The sequence below is a fragment of the Camelus dromedarius genome, chromosome 2 (assembly GCF_036321535.1).
Source record: "Camelus dromedarius isolate mCamDro1 chromosome 2, mCamDro1.pat, whole genome shotgun sequence".
NCBI lineage: Eukaryota > Metazoa > Chordata > Mammalia > Artiodactyla > Camelidae > Camelus > Camelus dromedarius.
Genome location: NC_087437.1, coordinates 49,440,281 through 49,460,868, shown reverse-complemented (window position 1 = coordinate 49,460,868; position 20,588 = coordinate 49,440,281). Strand labels below are relative to the sequence as shown.

General features: G+C 35.8%; 1 protein-coding gene and 1 non-coding gene across 2 annotated transcripts in view; both read right to left on the bottom strand.

Annotated features, from left to right (window-relative positions):
- SOX2 (SRY-box transcription factor 2) overlaps positions 1-20,588 on the bottom strand; it is a 627,102-nt gene that overhangs the window by 37,486 nt on the left and 569,028 nt on the right. The gene's annotated exons all lie outside the window — the stretch shown is intronic.
- TRNAS-ACU (transfer RNA serine (anticodon ACU)) lies at positions 17,975-18,048 on the bottom strand. Its single transcript has one exon. It is a non-coding gene; the product is annotated as a tRNA-Ser (tRNA).

Here is a 20,588-nt window from a genome sequence, read left to right as displayed (position 1 = left end):
TGTAGAGAGAATCTGGATTACAGAGCTCTGGGACAAGTCTCAGAGTTTGAGATTTTAATAATTGATCCATTGATTCCTGAATTTGCATACTTTTCTCATTCTTGTCAATTGCTTGGTCAGATAGAAAATATCCCATAAGAACTTAAAGTCCACTAAATGAAAATATGTATTTACTGGAATGTAATACAATATATATTTAATGTATTTGAATAATAACAGAATAAGAAGCCTCTTAACTGTTTTCTCAATTAAACTCTCCTAAATTGCCATACATAATACAAATTATTATTATAAACTCCTTGTACATACACTGTAATTCCATAAGTGTTCTTCTACTATTTTTTTTGTTTTGTTTTACTGTGAGCAACAGAGGTTCAATACATTTACATGGTGTAAAGTTTCTGACATATAATTGGAAAACAGAACAAAGATGCAATTCAGTTTGATGAAACTTTTTACAGTTCTGCATGTCTTTATGGGCATGTACATATATTGATACAAAATAATCCATTTAGCACTTTTTAAAAAGCTTTCACTGATGAAAAGTGTATATTTATAAATGACGTAATGTAGGCATTCATTTTTATATAGCACCTCCATTAAATTATTCCCTGTTTTTCCAAGTAAAAATTATCTTATAGTCTCTGAACTTTAATAACTAACAAAATTAAAGTCAACATTCTCTTAAATTTATTTTACATAATGAGGTCAAACTACATCATTTTTGTTTCAAATTAAATTTGATTTTTAGAAAAGTAGGAGGTAAACATTTGCTTAAAAGAAAAATCAAATAATTCAAATGGGGGCTGAATCCATTTCTTAAATCTTTTCCTGTGTTACACAGGATTTCTAGGAATGGCATCATTTCAAACTTGAGGCATCACTGCTGTGTTTTACACATATGGTTGGAATGACAATTCCCTTTCAGTGACAGCCTCCCATTTTCACATGGGAGGAGCTGGAATACAGTTATGGAGTAGTCTGTCAAAGATTTTTTTTATTATTAACAGAAAAGTTATATTGTCTGCCTGCCTGAGAATGTTTGTGGAAACTTGTGATTTCTACATCTGGAATTGATTTTTGAGAGTACATGCAGATCAAACTATTGAATAGGTAACGATATTTCACTCCCCTGCAGACCCAACTTGTGGTCTAATGTACAACTACAACAGATCTTCAAAGTTGTCCATCACAGTTGGAAAACTCCAAGATGGTTTATCCTGAGAAGTACTCTCTCAGGAGTTGCTTTTTAAGAATAGTATAGATTTTCTCATTTCTAAAATGGCTTTATTAAAACCTCACCTAGAAGCAGAGGTAGATTTTTTTTTTAGTCTTAAGAATTTATAGTTATTCTGGTCAGCAAAGCCTAATAATAATTTACTTAATCTAAAATTTAAAATAAAGGCAGCCAGGTTTTCACAATTATTTTTCAAATGCAATTCCTAAAATAATTGGTATGTCTAGACTTGGCTTTTTCTGTACCAGTGGTTCCTAGGTAATGATTAATGATTACATTTTCATCCATCTGTGGTGAAATAGGAATATAAGGACAATTAAATCAATCCAGTTTAAATTAGGACTATCCTTTTTATTGAGATTATGTCATTTCCTACTTTTAAATGTTAAAATGGTCATTCTTTTATTATATAACAGTAGTGATAGGTAATTATTTTTGTCATCTTTTTGGTGGCAATTTTTTGTAGATGTCTAGTTTTTGAAAGATTTATTGGTTGTGAGATACAGAAATGTAGGAACCGAATTTTATACAATATTAAAACATCCACATAAAGTAAAAATTTAGTGTCAAAAACATTTAATTTACTAAATAATTAACCTTTTAACAGGACATTGAGATACTTGCTTTAAAGTAACAATTAATTATAGTCTACTATATATGCAAAAATTTACAAATAAATTTATTCATATGGTCAACATATAACATGAGATGAATTAGAAAGGGCTTTTAGAAAGTGTGGACAGTGACTTGGCCTGGGATGGACAGGCAAAGGAAGAAACTAACAGACTGAAAGGTCACATTTGCTGTGACTCTGAAATTATTTTATGGGTTTGGCTTAAAGAATTGAGATTAGCTAAATCTGGATTAAAGAGAGGAGAATTATCACTCTTACAACGTTGATAAATTAGGAATGGTTTTAGCAGCTGGTGATTAATGAGGGCTCAAAGGTAATTATACCTGGAGTACAAAATCTTTGTTTTATTTGCTGCTCCCCTCTTAGCACCTACTCGGTGCTCCATAAATATAAGGTGAATGAAGACCATGGAAGAAGAAAGAGAAGGTGGCTGCTGGGAAAGCAGCAGTGGAGTACTGTGTAGATTACCAAGAAGATGAATTTTAGGAATAGCTAATAAATTCAGTTTTTTGAAGGCCTCTTTTAACCCAGACAACATAATCTTTTTTACTATCAATTGCTTTACTAACTACAATATGGATGGTAATACTCAAAATTATTCATTTGAAAGATTTTGTATTGGCTGTCAGTTATTATCACTGGAATTTACATGATAACTAGAAGACTACAGAGTTTATGTGTTAAGATTGTCCTAAATCCATTAGTAATTCTAAAACTTTGGTGAACTTTTTATTTATGCAAAGAATTTCACTTCTAGTGACATATTTATGGACCTAAAATGATTATCAGCTCCTTAAAATCACAATAGAATTGGAAAGTGATTCCAAAGATAATCTGTATCATCTTTCCTGTTTATAAAAACTAATTTTCAAAGATCTTATTGACATTTTGCACTGTATTGAATCAGGCCTACTTTATTTAAAAAAAATTCAGTTATATAAATTTGAGGTATATAGCATTATAATTCAACATCTGTATATACTACAAAGTGCCACCACAGGTCTAGTTACCATCCATCGCCATATGGTTGACTTCCTTCACCCATTTTGCTCACCCCCCTTACCTTCTTCCCCTCTGGTGATCACTAATCGGATCTCTATCTCTGTGAGTTAGTTTTTGTTTTATTTTGTTTGTTAATTTGTTTTGTTTTTCTAGATTCCACAGATGAGTGAAATCATACAGTATTTGTCTTTCCTCATGTGACTTATTTGATTTAGCATAATACCTTCAAGGTCCATCCATGTTGCAAATAAAAGGATTTCACTCATTTTTATGGCTGAGTAGTATTCCATTGTCTGTATATGTACCACATCTTTATTCAGTCATCCATCAGTAGACACTTAGGTAGTTTCCATATGGCTAAATAATACTGCAGTGAACATAGAGATGCCTGTATCTTTTTGAATTTCTGTTTTTGTATTCTTTGGATAAATTGAAGTGAAATAGCTGGGTCTTATAGTGGTTCTAGTCTTAATTTTTTGAAGACTCTCCATACTGTTTTCCATAATGCCTGCACCAACTTACAGTTTCACCAACAGTGTATGAAGGTTCCCTTTTCTCCATATCGTCTTTAACATTTGTTATTTCTTGTCTTTTTAATAATAGCTATTCTAATGTATGCAAGGTGATATCTCATTGTGGTTTTGGCTTTCACTTCTCTAATAATTAGTGATGTTGAGCATCTTTTCATGTACCTGTTAGCCATCTGTATGTCTTCTTTGGAAAAAAATGTCTATTCAGATCCTCTGCTCATTTTTTAATTGTTTTTTTGTTTGTTTTGGCTGTTGTTTTGGATATTAACCCCTTATCAGATATATCATTAGAAAATATCTTTTCCCATTCAGTAGGTTTCCTTTTCATTTTGATGATGGTTTCCTTTGCCGTACAGAAGCTTTTTAGCTTGATGTAGTCTCATTTATTTATTTTTGCTTTTGTTGCCCTTGTTTTTGGAGTCAGATCCACAAAAACATCACTAAGGCCCATGTCAATGAGGTAACTACTTATGTTTTTTTTTTTTTTCCTAGAAATTTTATGGTTTCAGGTCTTACATTCAAGTCTTTAATCCATTTTAAGTTAGATTTTGTATATGATGTAAGATAGCAGTTTAGCTTCATTCTTTTGCATGTAATTGTCCAGTTTCCCAGCACCATTTACTGAAGAGATTGTTCTTTCTCCATTGTACAGTTTTTGCTCCTTTGTCATAAGTTAATGGTCCATATATATGTGGGTTTATTCCTGGGCTTTCAGTTTTGTTCCATTGACCTGTGTATTTGTTTTTGTGACAGTATTATAACCATTTTGATTACTGTAGCTTTGTAGTACAGTTTGAAATCAGGGAGTGTGATTTTTTTTTTTTCTCAAGATTGTTTTTGCTATTTGGGAACTTTTGTGGTTCCACAGAAATTTTAGAATTATTTGTTCTATTTCTGTGAAATATGCCATTGGAATTTTTATAGTGATTTTACTGAATCTGTAGATTTTTGAGGGTAGTATGGACATTTTAATAATATTAATTATTCCAGTCTACAAACATGGACTATCTTTCCATTTCTTTGTGTTTTCTTCAATTTCTTTTGTCAGTATCTTAGTTTTTATTTGTTTGTTTGTTTACTTACTTACTTACTTAATGGAGGTATTAGGGATTGAACAGGACCTCATGCATGCTAAGCACACACTCTACCACTGCATTATACCCTCCCCTCCTTAGTTTACAATGTACAGGTCTTTCATCTCCTTTGTTAAATTTATTCCTATGTGTTTTATTCTTTTTGATGCAATTGTAAATGAGATTTTCTTCTCAATTTATCTTTCTGATACTTTGTTACTAGTGTTTAGAAATGCAACAGCTTTCTGTATATTAGTTTTGTATCCTGAAACCTTACTGAATTCATTTATTAATTCTAGTAGTTTTTTGGTAGTCTTTAGGGTTCTCTGTATACTGTGTCATGTCATCTGCACATAATGACAGTTTTACTCCTTCTTTTCGTATTTGGATGCCTTTTATTTCTTTTTCTTGCCTAATTGCTATGGCTAGGACTTCCAATACTCTGTTGATTAAAATTGTGGGAATGGGCATATTTGTTTTGTTCCTGATCTCAGAAAAAAAGGCTTTCAGCTTTCTACCATTGAATATGGTGTTAGTTGTGTGTTTGTCATATATGACCTTTATTATATTGAGTTATATTCTCTCTGTACCCACTTTGTTGAAAGTTTTTATCATAAATGGATGTTGACTTTTGTCAAAAACTTTTTCTGCATCTACTGAGATGATCATGTGATTTTTATCCTTCATTTTGTTGATGTGATGTATCACACTTACTGATTTGTGGATGTTGAACCATCCTTGCATCCCTGGAATAAATCCCACTTGACTGTGGTGTATGATCCTTTTAATATATTGTTGGATTCTGTTTGTTAATATTTTGTTGAGGGTTTTTGCTCTCTGTGTTCATCAAGGATATTGGGCATCAGGTTTACTTTTAGATTTCTTATACTTATTAAAAACAAACTGCTTATAATTGTTTCTTATAAGCTATTTGGTCAAACAGTCAAAATTTGGTAAGGAAAAAAGTATGAATGAGATTCATGAAAATTTATTTTTTATCAGATTAGTGTTTTGAAGTATGATTAAATATAAGATCTAAGTTTCATTTCACTTTACAGGATTAATTTCCCCAGAAACCAAAAGAGACACCACTTTATGGGCTAGTGTCATCAAGGACTGCATCTTAGTGATTTAGTCCTCAGATATACAAAAGCCCACATGGTTCTAATAAATGTAAAATTTTGATGTCCAATATATATGCGATAAGTTGACAATACAGGACTCCTTCAGTGAGATATTAGAATTTTCAATAGTAAGTTTGCTCTCACTAGTTCATCCCACATTAGCATTTATGTTTCTCCTCCCAACCCCCTCACCTTGTCTCAATGCATGAGGTACAAGACTCACTGATTATTTCTATTGTATGTTCTAGACATTTAAAAGTGTGTGGTCTAGCAAACTGTGAAGCAGACCGGAATTCTTTATAGCATAAAGTTAGTGACACATGGTTGCTTTAAATCATATCCACTATTATGGTAGCCAAAATGAATGGAATGATATAATAAAGGTTGTTTTCTTATCTATGTATAATTAAAGGTTCTCCCAAAACACTTAGAAAATATCTCTCTCATTCAGGAGAGGAACTTGGATTTGCAAAGTATGTATTGTTTTCCTAAACGCTTATTGCTTGTGAAACATGTGCATACCTGCATAAGAGCATATGTTCATTAATTGTTAAAAAGAGTCATGGAAGTGAAGACAGATGTTCATTTTATCAGATTATCAGTGATGAGACCAGTGTAGCTATTCAAGATGTTCTTTATGTTCTGTTTGTGGTTATACTGTTTGTCCATCTTTGCACTCCAGGTATTCCCCAGGAAGTGGGCCTCACAGTGTCTCCTTCCTGTGATTTACACGGGCTTGAGTGGAATACACACCAATTAGCCATTCATGTTCTCTGTTATTCTCTCATTTGGGGATTACTCTCCTCCCCTGACTCTGGTTGTCTCAGGTTGGGAGCATCTTATTTCTGAAGTATAATGTCTCATGTGTGAGGGAGGCCACCTAAGTATGAAGTTACTCTCACTTCATTCTCTCGACTGTCCTTTAATGCTGTTGCCTTTTGAAAACCATCCCCTATGTCACCTTTCACCAAAGTATTCTGTGCTAATTTGGGAAGATTTATTATTGTATGTCTAAACTCAACTGAAAGGAGCAAATATGCAAATGAATCCTAATAGGGACTGTCCAGCCATTTTCTCACAAGTTTTAAGCAAGTGCTTCTAGACTTTCTAAAAATAGAGTACATATCACAAAACAGCTTATATCCAGCAAACTCATTTTATCATTTAATCTGACCATAAATTATAGAAACTTGTTAAAAGCACTCCTCCTCTGGTCTTCCTTTCTGGGCCAAGGAAGGCACAGGAAGAAGATGGAGACATGAGGAAGGTGACAATCTTTTCCTACTCTGTCCTTACACGTGCTTAGCCTCCTGCACAGGAGTTACTCATGAGTCATCTATGAGGATTTTTTTCATATAAAGTTAAATTGTATCCAGCTGCTCCAGCTGTTTTCATTTCACATTTCAATGTTTACTGTTTTATTGAACTGAGAAAGCAGCTATTGAGTGTTGCATGTATTATTCTAAAAAAGGAACTTTTTTGTCCTTAATAGCTAAAGTACCAGAACTGTCCAGGAGGTCAGGGACCATGTGTATTGTTTTCTACACTGAATTTCCAGAATCTAACCTGGTACTTGCTACCTTGTAGGTATTCAGTATACACTTAATAGTAGAATAAAGAATGGTCAGTGCTCTCCTAGTTGATAAAATAAATAATGATGCCTACATTGTATGTTTGTAACCTTGTGAAAGGCAAAAGATTAAATTGCCTTTCATTGTGTTTGTGTAGATACATGTATTATAAACTATATAATTAAAGCCTTTTTATTGTTGATTTGCTGTTTTTAAACTAAATTTAAAATTGTGGAATCTGAGAACATTTATAAGAGGAATATTTACAGCAGGGTTTCTGTTGCATGGCAGTTTGAAAGATACGTTAATTGTAATGCTTTATTTTTTGAGGCCTTGTCCTTATCAATTGTTTTGATCTATCAACTGTACAGCAACCCTGACCCTCTACTCAGTCGACAATCCAAGTATAACTTATAGTAGGCCCTTCCTATACGTGGGTCCTCCGTGTCTGTGGTTCCTTGGTATCCATAGTTACAGATTTGAGGATTCAACCAACTTCAGATTGTGTAGTACTATAGTATTTACTCTGGGAAAAATCTGCACGTAATTGGACCCACACAGTTCAAACCCATGTTGTTCAGGGTCAACTGTAGTTCAAAATTCAAAACAAAAAGTTTTCTCTCCCATCCTTGACCCCTAGCCACCTAATTCCCCTCCTCACAGTTGGTGTTATTTGTTTCTTGCATAGTTTTCCAGAAATAATTTATGTTTTTAAAATTCAACACTAATTTAAATCTAGCTCTTATGTAACTTTCTTTATCAGTTCATACACAGTTTCTTCATTCTTTTCTATGGATTCATGTTCTGCATGGATCTACTATAATTTATTTAAACAATTTCTTATTAATGAACATTTAAGTTATTTCCAATATTTTACTATTATAAACTGTGATGCCATGAATAACTTTGTAAATATGTTATTCTGTACGCAGGTATTTCATTAGAATAAATTCCTAGACGTAAAATTATCTTTTAAAATAGGTGTAATTATGTATTTTTCTAGATGTAGAATTATTATATAAAAGGTATATGCATTTATAATTTTGTTAAGTATCTTCCAAATTGCCTAAAGGGTAGGTTTTAATGATTTTTTTCTTAACAGTTTGCTTGACTCTTACACAAGCTGTGTAGTCACACCATAGAAAATCGAAGCCTACAGTCCTTAGGTGGAATAAGCAACCATGTTCAGCGATGCGATTTAAAGGAGCACTGAGTGTCCTACAGTCCAAAAATCTGTAAGTCGCCAGCCTGTCATAATGTCATTTGAGGCAATCCTTAGAGGCTTTCTGTATAATAATCACACCCAATGCTTTATTTATTTTTTGGTTACTAGTAGTCATAGCTTGATAAACTATAAAATGCCTCTCCAAAACTTCCATTTTTCTTGTGTATATTTCCACCTTATCTACTGAAAGACTGAAGTGACAGCCCATGACCTTTTTACTATAATAACCTGTGGGACATTCAAGTTACACAGAATATTGATATCACTCTGGGGGGTTGGAGGAGGAGCAAGTGAGGGAAGGAGGGAAAGAGAAACTTAATTCTTCACAGGTTTTTGTTGTTGTTGTTAAAATGCCCTGGAAAGTTCTAGGTTTTAATGGAGATTTCATTGTGAATCTGCACAGTCATGGTTTTGTGAACTTGTTCCTGCTGATGGAGTTAATTTTGTCTTGGCAGATGAATGTAGTTCTGAAAAAAAAAAGAGTATTGTGCTCTATGGACACATGCTGATCCCTCTCACCCCAAAATACTGAACATTAAACAGGAGTAGGGAACTCTGGCCCCTCTTAACTGTTGAAGGGTAACTTAAAATTGATAATTTCTGTTTAGACTTTTAGTCTAGTAAGGTTGTCAATTGGGGTCTTCTAGGAAGGAATGTGTTTTTTTCCTCCTAAGTTTTACAGTATTTGCTAGATCTTTTTCTTTTTCCTTGAAGAAGGTTAGCAATATCTCAGGAAAACCATACACCACATCGGAGGGAATGGGAGTGAGGGGTGTAGAGAAAGTAATGTAAGAGCTGGTGAAGCAGAAAGGGATCTCTATATAAAAATGTTAGGAACCAAGAAGTAGGATAGTAGGAATATGCAACCTACTTAATACATAAAATATCCAAAAGTTTAGTGGCTTTCAGTATCAGTGAATTACAGGACATTCCTGCAGGCCCTCTGTATTAGTGACAGGGAAGTTGAACTCAGCAGCCACAACACACTAATCCATTCAGGGCCGGTTGGATAAGGAAACTGCGTTGGTGAGGCAGCCGGTTGCTATGCAGTATTAGTGTTCCGCTTTAATTGTGCTTATTGCAGTGCTGGACGCTCCATACCTGCATGCACGACCTTCTAGCCCTTCTCAAATCTAAGCACACTATGAACATGATTTTTGTGCTCCAGACTCACCAGTTTTTAAATTATTTCTATGTTGCAAATTAGAAATTAAGCATCATGGTGAACTCAAGAACATGAGCAAATAAGAAACAAGGCTTTGGACAGAATAAGACTGTGAACAGAAAATTCCACTTTCCACTGCTGATTTCTATCACAAAATTCCAGTGACTCTATGAAAAACATTTCCCCCCTTTCTTCTTGATAGTCTGTGTATGTTTGTTGTCAAATATGAAAAAAAAAAAAACTGTGATAGAAGAAGAGAGACAGCTTTTGAGATCTGTGATTTTGGTTTAGGTAAAGCTGCTCTACAAGCAGTTTCTTGTCGGGTCAACAAGCCTGTGTGTGTTTTGGCATAGAACTGAGAGTGCTAATGCCTAATCCACTTAGAATAACCCTTTCAGGGATGTTGAGCTATCCAGGCGATAAACTGACAGCAGTAGAGGAGGATGAAATACTAGAACCTTATCAACCTTAAGAAAAAGTTGCAAAAACTGGATCCACTAGTTTGTAGACTTGCAATTTTCTATCTAGATGGCTATTGGAGTTTCTGTTATAACTTTCAGTCACTTTCTCTTGGGATAATAATACATGCTTGTATCAACAAGGCAGCACGGTATAATGGAAAGGGTGGAACTTAGGAACCAGGTAGATGTGAGTTTGAGTCCTATCTCTGCCCCTTTTTAGCTGTGTAATTTATTTATTTATTTATTTTTGGAGCTTGGAGTTCATTCGTTTAATGAGCACTTACTGAACTCCTGCTCTGGCCTAGTTAGTGCTGGCTCTACCTTTCATGAAACTACATTTACTCATAACTGTAAATTTAGACAAATTACTTCACTTTGCCAAACCTCTGGTTCCTCATTTGAGGACAACAGTTGTAACTTGTAGTCTTTGTAAGGACTAAATAGGGTAATTTACATTAATCTTCTTCTACAATGCCTGAACTGTAATAGGACTTGTTAAGTGATAGTTCTCTCTCAGCTGTCCTCTTCCTCCACAGACACAGGCAACTGAAGTTGTAATAAATGTATCTGCATGTATGTTCCAGAGAGGATTTAAGGTGGTTTTAATTTGGTGATTGGACCCAATGGTTTCCTAGTAAAATTTGAGAATGAGGAAGTTATTTTTCCTTTTTTTCATGAGAGATATTTTAAGGCTAATAGCATTTACTTTTTCTTTTTTCCATTCTGTGCATTGTATATATATTTTTTCTTTTCTTTCTTTCTTTTTTAATTGATGTATAGTCCGTTTCCAATGTTGTGTCAGTTTCTGGTGTACAGCATAATGTTTGTCATACATATATATATATTCATTTTCATTATAGGTTGGTACAAGATATTGGATATAGTTCCCTATGCTACACAGTATAAACTTGTTCTTCATCTATTTTATACATAGTAGTTAGTATCTGCAAATCTCAAACTCCCAATTTATCCCATCCCACCTCCTATACCCCCTGGTAATCGTAAGTTTATTCTCTGTGTCTGTGAGTCTGTTTCTGTTTTGTAAATAAGTTCATTTGTCTTTTTTTTAGATTCCACATATAAGCAGCATCATATGGTATTTTTCTTTCTCTTTCTGGCTTACTTCATTTAGAATAACCATCTCCAGTTCCATCTATGTTGCTGCAAATGGCATTATTTTATTCTTTTTTTATAGCTGAGTAGTATTCCATTTGTGTGTGTGTGTGTGTGTGTATCACATGTTCATTTGTCATTGGATATTTGGGTTGTTTTCATGTCTTGGCTATTGTAAATAGTGCTTCTGTGGACATTGGGATGCCTGTGTCTCTTTGAATTATAGATTTCTTTGGATACATGCCCAGGAGTGGGATTGCTGGATCATACGGTAACTCGATTTTTAGTTTTTTAAGGTACCTCCATACTGCTGTCCATAGTCAGGCTGCACAACTTAGATTTCCACCAGCAGTGTAGAAGGGTCCCTTTTTCTCCACACCCTCTACAGCATTTATTTGTAGACTTTTTAATGATGGCCATTCTGACTGGTGTGAGGTGATACCTCTCTGTAGTTTTGATTTTCTGTGCATTATATTTGATGATCTTTGGGATAAGTGGTCTAACAACATATTGGCAAATTGCACAATGATGTTCTAAATGTCAGTAATGCTAAATTTTATGTGTATTGTATCAGAATAAAAAAGAGAAGAAAGAAAAAAAATAGAAATAAACAATGTTCTTCCTTAAAAAAATGGCAATGCCAGTAGTTCCTGGTAAATAACATCTGTTATCCATTGCTTTGTGGCTAAAGCATAGAACTGAAATGAATAAAATAAATGGCTTAAGAGTTTGAATTGTGAAGAGTATCTTTAAAAATTCATATATTACAAAGATGTTTATCACAGAATTATTTATAATAATGAAAAACTGAAAGCAATCTAAATGGCTCATATTAGGAAAATGAGTAGGAACAGTAATATAAATTTATTGAGCACTTACTAACACTTACTATGTATCAGACACTTTTAAGTATTTTATACGTATTAACTCTTTTAGTTCTAACAATAAAACAATGAAGTAGGTAGGACTGTTATTCACATTTTATCGATGAGGCCCAGAGGTGTTAGTAAATTGCCCAAATTCACACTACTGGTAAATGGCAGATCAGGGTTCCTACCTAGGCATGTGAGTTTGTGCCCAAATTTGAGGTATTGAGATAATGTAATATTTTGCAACCTTAAAATGCTGCCTAAAACATTTTTGATGACACAAAAGTGATTATTGTATAACAAAGCAAAAAATGTAGGATAAAAATTATATGTGCAGTAAATGATCAATTTTGGAAAAAAAAATCTATGGAAGAAATACTGAAAGAAAATGTTTATATTGGTTGTCCCTGGAAGAGTAGAATTATTATTTGTTTTCTCTTGTATGTATTTTTGATACCTTAATCATTTCTTAAGTTAATTTACATTCACTTTATATTCAGAAATAATGAACTATTTACAATAGCATCTCATTTACTTAGTATTTTTATGAATATCTAAATTATTCCATATAGGTGAAATATGTTTTAGTTTTGGGAAGGACCTTCGTAAAGTGATTTAATTCAGTTTTCCAGCCAGTGCTTAAATCCATTCAGTAATACCCATACCAGGAGACTTGAGTTATATTTGAATACTCTTTTGTTGATGGAAAATTCACTATTTCTCAAGGCAGTGCAATCCATTAATAAACATTTTTTACTCTGAGAACTTCCAAAGCCTAATCTTTTATGAAAAGAACCTTTTCTTTTTATATTTTATACATTATATGCATGCTGGTGGAATGGTCTGCTGCAGGATTCTAGACCCCAGCTCTGGAAAGAGGACCTTGTTATCTGGGGTATTCTATTATTGCCTGAACCCTTCCTCTGAGACATCACCCTTTATTCTGCCCCCACCTGCTTTCTGGTCTGCTAGTCTATGAGGATCTCTGCTGGTGTTCTTAGTGTTGCTTACGTTACCATGCCTGGCTATTTGATTTTTATGTGTAAAGAAGCTATGACAACTGCCCTAAACTGTCTCAGTGAGCACCCCACAGGAGGAGACCCCAATAGTGATAATCTTGTACTGTTTCTTGTCATTCAGGATAACATTCCTTTCAAGAAGAACATACAGAACTTTTTATTATTACGAGTAATAATTTCTATTGATTGAGCAGTTCCCATATGGCAGGCACAGTGCTGGAACTTTAAAAATCATGACCCACTTCATTATTATCACCCTTAGATATGTATTCTTCCTATTTTGCAGATGATGCTGGTGCCAATAATGCCTAGAGGGATTGAATAATTAACCCAAGGTCACAAAGGCAGTGAATGGCAGAGCTAGGACTATAACCTAGGTCTTTCTGACCTCATTGTCATTGTTCTTTCAACGTCACTATACTGCTTCTCTACTTAAATCATAGCCTTCTTCTTGATGAGTCAGGATCATAATGATGAACGTCAGTGATTGTGCTGTGCTGCAGAACAGTGGCGTCTTCAGAGGTTTATAGGTCACAGACTATGTTTGGGATTCTTCTGTCTATCGTGTTATAATGAGGCTATTGGGTCCTCTGCTGCTTACAGGTGTGACAGGCCCATTATATGTTCTGATATGCAACTTTTTATTTCTATATGGCATTATTTAAATTAATGTGTTAATGGCTTGCATTTCATGGAGGATTCAGTGAGCTCTGAGGGAAGTTTTGGGGGGCTTCTCTTTTGTGTCTTAAGTACATGAATGTTAACGGGTGTGCTTTGCGACTCAGAAACTCAGTTCTAGGCAATGTTCCATATATTGCTGAATAAATGAGATGAGGTATATTGTAAGTTCTATCAATCTGTAGCTCAGTGGACAGATTTTATAAATACACCATCAAACATTGTCTGTTAAATGCAGAAAATATTTGTCCATATCTCCTTACCTACCACTACCTCTGCTCCAAATCTTACTCTTATCCTTGCCTGCCTTTAGGTGGGATGGCTATACAGCTCTCCTTCCCAGGACTACCCTGGATTAATACTTATTATAGTTATATATAATTATTAATAGCACCCCTTTAATTGTTACAAGAATTAGAAGTGATAAAATTTATGATCACCCTACCTTCATGGCAATGCTGATTGTGTGGGGCTCCCTCTGTGTGGGTCTGTTCATTGGAAAGCCAAACACTTTGAGCATTAAGACCTTGGTACTCAAGAGTAATTGTCAAGACTTTTTTCTTGCCCTCTTGTGTTTTAGAATTGGTTGGGCTGTGAGACAATTTTTTTCTTTAGAGACATAAGAGGGTACAGCATCTACTATTTTATGGGTTTTCAACATTTAAATACTGTCAGATTTCCCTTACAGATTATGAAGATTTCTTAAGGACTGTGAGATAGGCACTAGGCAACCATTATTTTGAGCTGCTTTTGACTGCCTTCCAATTTATATTTATATAAGATGGCAACCTGATTTAGGCATTTAAAACAACAACAGAGCTAGAGCAGGGCTTAGGTCTTAAGGAAAGTGAATAATAATTCAGTAGCTTGGAGAGAGAAGGAAGAGGGGGAGGAAGAGGAAGTGGCAGGAGAAGAGGAAAAAGGAGGAGGAGGCAGAGGAAGAAGAGATGGAAGGATAGATTCAGGTTCTGCAGCCTGATGGCTCCTGGCATTACCAGATAGGCAAGCTTAGGTTCAGATTAGCCTGGATAGAATGAGAAGAATGGAGACCATGTGTACACGATACCAGTTATCCTGATGACAACACACTTGTTTAATTCAGACTCAAACTATTTCAGAATATCCAGATCTATCTATACTGTTGTGTAAACATAAATGAGCTTGATGTTGTTTTCTTTGTTTTATGCAGCTAAATAAGTGATTGCACATAATTTTCAGGTTTTATCTACCACTCAAGACTGAAATGTGATGAAGTGCTGCAGAATGATGACTAAGAACTTGTGGCTAGAACCTATTAGGTCAGGTCCAGGTACTCCCCAGGGTGGCTACTTTCACACAACTCGCACATTTCAGAGATCAAGGGAGACAGGGCTCAGGTCACAAGGATCTCAGGAACAGGAGCAGCAGCAGTAACACCACTGCTGAGTGCCTTCTATGTGCCAGACACCATTCTAAGAGCTGTGCATGCCCTCTCACTACACCTCGGAGCAACCCTGAAACGTAAGTATTGTGCTCTTCTGTGGACAAGGAAGTTAGCTTCAGAGAGTGTAAGTCACATTCCCAAGATCACCTGGCTGGATATGAACTCAGGTTTCTCTGGTTTCAAAGATGCTCTTTCTAAGGGGACCTTCTAAAGTCATTGCTAGAACTAAAAACCTATTTTTATACTATAATTAAATTTGCAAACTGAATGACTTATTTTCCTCTTCTACCCTAGGAGGGAGTACTCTCTTGCCCTCCCTGAATGCTAGTATCTTAGACCACTCAGAAGACTCTTAACAATATCCTGCTTGGTGTTACAGCTATTGGTGTCCACTGTCTATTCCCCTTACTGGCTGTACTGTGTTCCTCCAAGAGTCTGAGGCCATGTCTTCTGCATCTTTGTTTTTCCATGACACCCATCCTTGCACACAGTAGCTATTCAAGAAATACTTGTTGAGTGAATGAGTGTCACATACTGTTAATACTAAAATGTACTTATTACAAAACTCACCTGAGCAAGATTAAGAGTAGCAGTTGTCTCCCTGGAAGATTGCTTCTCAGACATTAATGTGTAAATTCATTACTTGGGCATGGTGTAAAAACACAGGTTCTGATTCAGTGGGTCTGGAGTGGGGCTTGAGATTCTACATTTCTAACAAGCTCAGGTGATGCCCGTGCTGCTGGCCTGCTGCCCACACTTTGAGTAGTAAGGCCTTAGAATGAGAAAGTTAAGAAGAAAACTCTGGGGGACTCAGTTTTCTAAGCAGGGACCAAAGGGAATTCTTGGGAAATAGGAGGAGCATTTGCTTCAAAGGCAAATTTAGGTGGGATCTGTTCAAAAAGGCATGGGAAAAGGGATAGAAATTTGGGAGAATTTAGGAGACAGTTCTTTCAGTCAACAAGCATTTATTAAATGCCTACTCTGTACAAGTCACTGTGTGAGTCACACGAGGCACCATCATGCATGTTATTCCTAGGTCTTGCTGTGGATTGGAGACTACTGCTAGCTAGCTGTGTGTTCTCAAACTTGTGTGTGCACTGGAGTCACCTTGAGTGTTAAATCACCCTTTCCTGGGCCCCTTTGTAAGAGATTTCTGTGCAGCAGGTGGGAGTAGGGCCCATGATTTTGCATTTATAACCAGCTCACAGGTGAAGCCAAAGTTGCTGGTCTGAGGTCTGCACTTTGAGAACCACTGTTCGAGGGCAATGAACTTAATCTCTGAGGTTCCTTTCAGCTCAAAACCTGAGATCTATGTTACCCTGAACATAAACATGAAACTAGGTTAGCTGGCTAGAGACCTGGGTCAATTAACATAGTCGGTCACCTATGCTTTGTGGTCAGTGGGGACACCTGAAGGTATCTGCTAGTAAATAGCAAGCTTAGCTTTAATGAGGTAATTGGTTAAAATATACACAATTAGAAGGAGCTACATACACAATGTCAGCTGTGGTCACCTATGGATGATTTTTTTCTTCATTTTTTTTATACATTATAAATTTAATATAATGAATAGATAATGGTTTTCTAAGTATAAAACAAACTTTTTTGTATTTTATGTATTTTTTAAATTGAAGTATAGTTGATTTACAATGTGTTGGTTTCAGGTGTACAGCAAAGTGATTCAGTTATACATATATTCTTTTTCAGATTCTTTTCTGTTATAGGTTATTACAAGATAGTGAATATAGTTACCTGTGCTATACAGTAGGTCCTTGTTGTTTATGTGTTTTATATATAGTAGTGTGTATCTGTTAATCCTAAACTCCTACTTTGTCCTCCTCCATTTTCTCCTTTGGTAACCGTTAAGTTTTTCTATGTCTGTCAGTCTGTTTCTGTTTTATAAATAAGTTAACTTGTATCTTTTTTTTTTTTAAAGATTCCACATATAAGTGATATCATGTGATATTTGTCTCTCTTTTTGTGTTGTAAGTCAAGGTCCAGGATACCTGTTATGACCTTCACATCTACTTTTTCCATAAAAACATCCTTCAACTAAATGACATATGAACCAAAGTCATCTTTTTTCAAGTGTCTCTATTCATACCAAAGAAGGGCTCTTATTTTGATTTTTTTTTTGTTTTTTTTAGCGATAAAGTCTTTGAAAGGCAGCTCTAACTAAAATAAAGACACACTGTAATTAAGTATTCTATAGTAAATCTTTCATTGAAGGGCAATTTGTATATAATTCTAAAGTACACTGCAGTCAGTAGGCATTAAATGTGCATGTGTATAGGTATGTGTGTCTGCATATGTGTGTGTGTGTTTGATTGGATCATAAGGATATACTGTGAAATGATCAACTCTGTCTTCAGAGTTCTCATTGGTCTCTAACCTGTCTCCCCAGGAACTCATTAGTTGTGCCCTGGCCGTGCAGGTCCCTTTCCTCCCAGTCCCTGTCCCTAGTACACACACACACACACACACACACACACACACACACTCTCCTGCTCTGAATCATCCTTTCTTTCAGCAAAGCTTCTGCTCTAATCAGAGCAGTATCTTTCCTTTTCCCACCAGAGAACACTAAACTGAAGGCCCCTGACAGGCCATTTCTACCTACTTATCCTGCATCCATCAAAAACACCTGGTACAGGGCTTGGTTAATGTTTCTTTCTTTTTTTTTTTTTTTTTAAATTGAAGTATAGTCAGTTTACAATGTGTCAATTTCTGGTGTACAGCATAATGTTTCAGTCATACATATACAAATATTCGTTTTCATATTTCTTTTTTGAACACTTTGCTTTTTTGGGTCGGGGAGGTAATTAGATTTATTTATTTATTTATCTTTAATAGGAGTACTGGGGTTTGAACCCAGGGCCTTGTGCATAGTATGCACATGCTCTGCCACTGAGCTATACTCTCCCCCTACTGGGTAATGTTTCTTGAATGACTGCCATTAGCTTTTGTCACTACCCCCCACCCCCTACCCCAGCAGACACTTGCTCTCACTGTCTTCTCGGCAGGTCTTTTTCCCTCCCTTCATAAGGTCTTTTGAGGCTGCTTCAGCCTTCTCTGGAGCGCACCTTTCCCTGAACCACTACTGCATTGAAATCCCCACCCTACAGGTTAACATATGTACTCTGATATTTTTTGTGCAGATTTTGACCTCCCAACCAGATTACAAATTCTGGCTAGATTTTAAAACTCTGTTTCCCACAGTTTCAGAGCAACAGTGTAATTCTGAGGTTAATTTCTGAATGCTCTCACCACTTTTATTTTCTGGAACAAATTCTTCATATATGTTAATGACTGTTAATGACCTGATGCCGCCTTCTCTCTATTATGATATATAAACATCAGTGTAACACATATTACAGCCCCTTCTCCCCATCAGCCCTGCTGGTTTAACCCCCTCTGGAGGCTCTCCTCCTCCTCAGGTAAAGCGGGCCCGGGCCCATGCGCAGCTCCTGTTCAGTCTGTCATCCTATCTTACACTTCCTTCCAGCTCTGGGGCCCCCAGACCTATGCCCGCTGCCTGGTGTCTCCCCTCCCCTTCCCCTTCTCCTGCTTTGCCTGTCTCTGGTCCTTCAGGTCTCCTAAGTGCTTGACAAACATCCCTACCCTGTGCGAACACTTTGCTTTTAATTTAAGTTGTGTTGTTTCTTGTCTAATTCCCATCTACATTTTAAGTGGCTTTAGGATAGAAACAGTTTATAATTCATTTGTCACTTTTTTGGGAGGGAAGCATAAAGAAAAGTGTTTCGCGCATAAGTTCTTAATAAACATTTCTTTAGTACTGGATATGCAAATAATTCTTTGTCCCAAATGAGTGACTTTTTAATGTGGTATATCAAGCGCTTCAGCAAGTCCATTAGAGGACATACTTTAGAGGTGGGGGGACTGTTTTTCTTAAATCCCACTGGGAGGAGATTATCTGTGCCTTGATCCAATCTTGGGTATCTTTCAACCAAACTGCAGAGGAGAGGAAGAGAGAAAATATCTCTTCCTTCCAGTCCTTGCCTTCTCACAAATGGATACAAACCTTCCATAGGGTGTGGTATTTTGGAATCTGCAACATTGGAACTGGTGGCTTATTATTCTCAGGAAATTATGGTTAAGGGAAATGAAAGTGGCTCTGATTGCTGGCGTTAAAGCGTACATGTCTACAATCAGCGCACATCCCAGAATCTTCACCCCATCTTCATCTCTACCTAATGTGGCCCCTAAGGCAAAAGCTGTTTATCATTATACTTCAGCCCCCTCAGATTGACTATTACTTAGGGTTGTCCAGTCAAAGAACTCTGTGCCAGGAAAAACGAGGAGACGTGGGTTGCAGCTCTAGCTTTGATTCTAGCTTTAGGATGAAGGGGGTCTTTCCCTACTTTGGGTCCCATTTAACAAATCTCCCAGTAGAGAAAGTAGGACTGCATTATCTTGCTACAGTGCCTTCAAATTTTCCTCCTGATACTCATTTTAACCTGATTTCACTGAAACAAAAAGGGAGAAAAGAGTAAGAGAGAGAAAAGAAAAATAGTAGGGGTGTTTGGTAAAATCATGGTTTGTGGATTTATGTGTGATGGTGATTTTGTCTCAGGAACTACATTCCCTAGAAGTGACAAGTGCAGATTCCATTGATGTGATCCAGCAGGCTCCTCCCACTGGACTGGGGATCCTCTAGATCAGCACATTGTTTGGGAAAAAGCAGGAGTAATCTCAGAGGGTGATTTGTGAGAAATGAAGACAATTGGTTTAAAGTAACTCACTTTGTTCATCCTTTTTGTCACCCCCCCATTCATATCAGCCTGCTCAAAAGTTGTTATTCCAGTGTACTTTAAAACAATATCTGAATTTCTAGGTAATTAAACAGTAGAGATCATTTTAATCTCTTCACTGGTATATTAGTTTTTGATCACTGGAAAAGGCCAGCTGACTTTTCATTTTCTAATTTACATGGCATCTACCAATGGGAATGTGTTCTCTAGGCAAAACCACAGGGAGTCTTAAAACACTGCATTTTAAATAATAACCTTTGCCAGAACAATAATCTTCACTGCCCTAAAACACTATTGGTTTTATCCTAGAATTATTTAGTTTAATTACTTTTAAAAGTGCCATATGTGTTCCTTGCTGGAAAAAAAAATCAGAAATTATAGTTAAGTAAAAAGTATATAACACCCATCCATGTAGACAACCGCTTTAACATGTTTCTCTCTCCCTATCAGACTTCTACATTTATTATATATATATGTGACTTTTACATTTATTATATAAATGTGACTGCACTGTTCTACTATCCTTCAACTTCCTTTTTTTCATATTAGTGTTTCACTAATATCTTTCTATGTCAGTACATACAGATCCTCCAAAAGTTCCAGATTTGGAGTGAGACATCTTATGTTTGTGGCCACTTAACCTCTCTATATCTACGTCAAAGCATTGTTGAAAGGATTGGATGAGATACTGC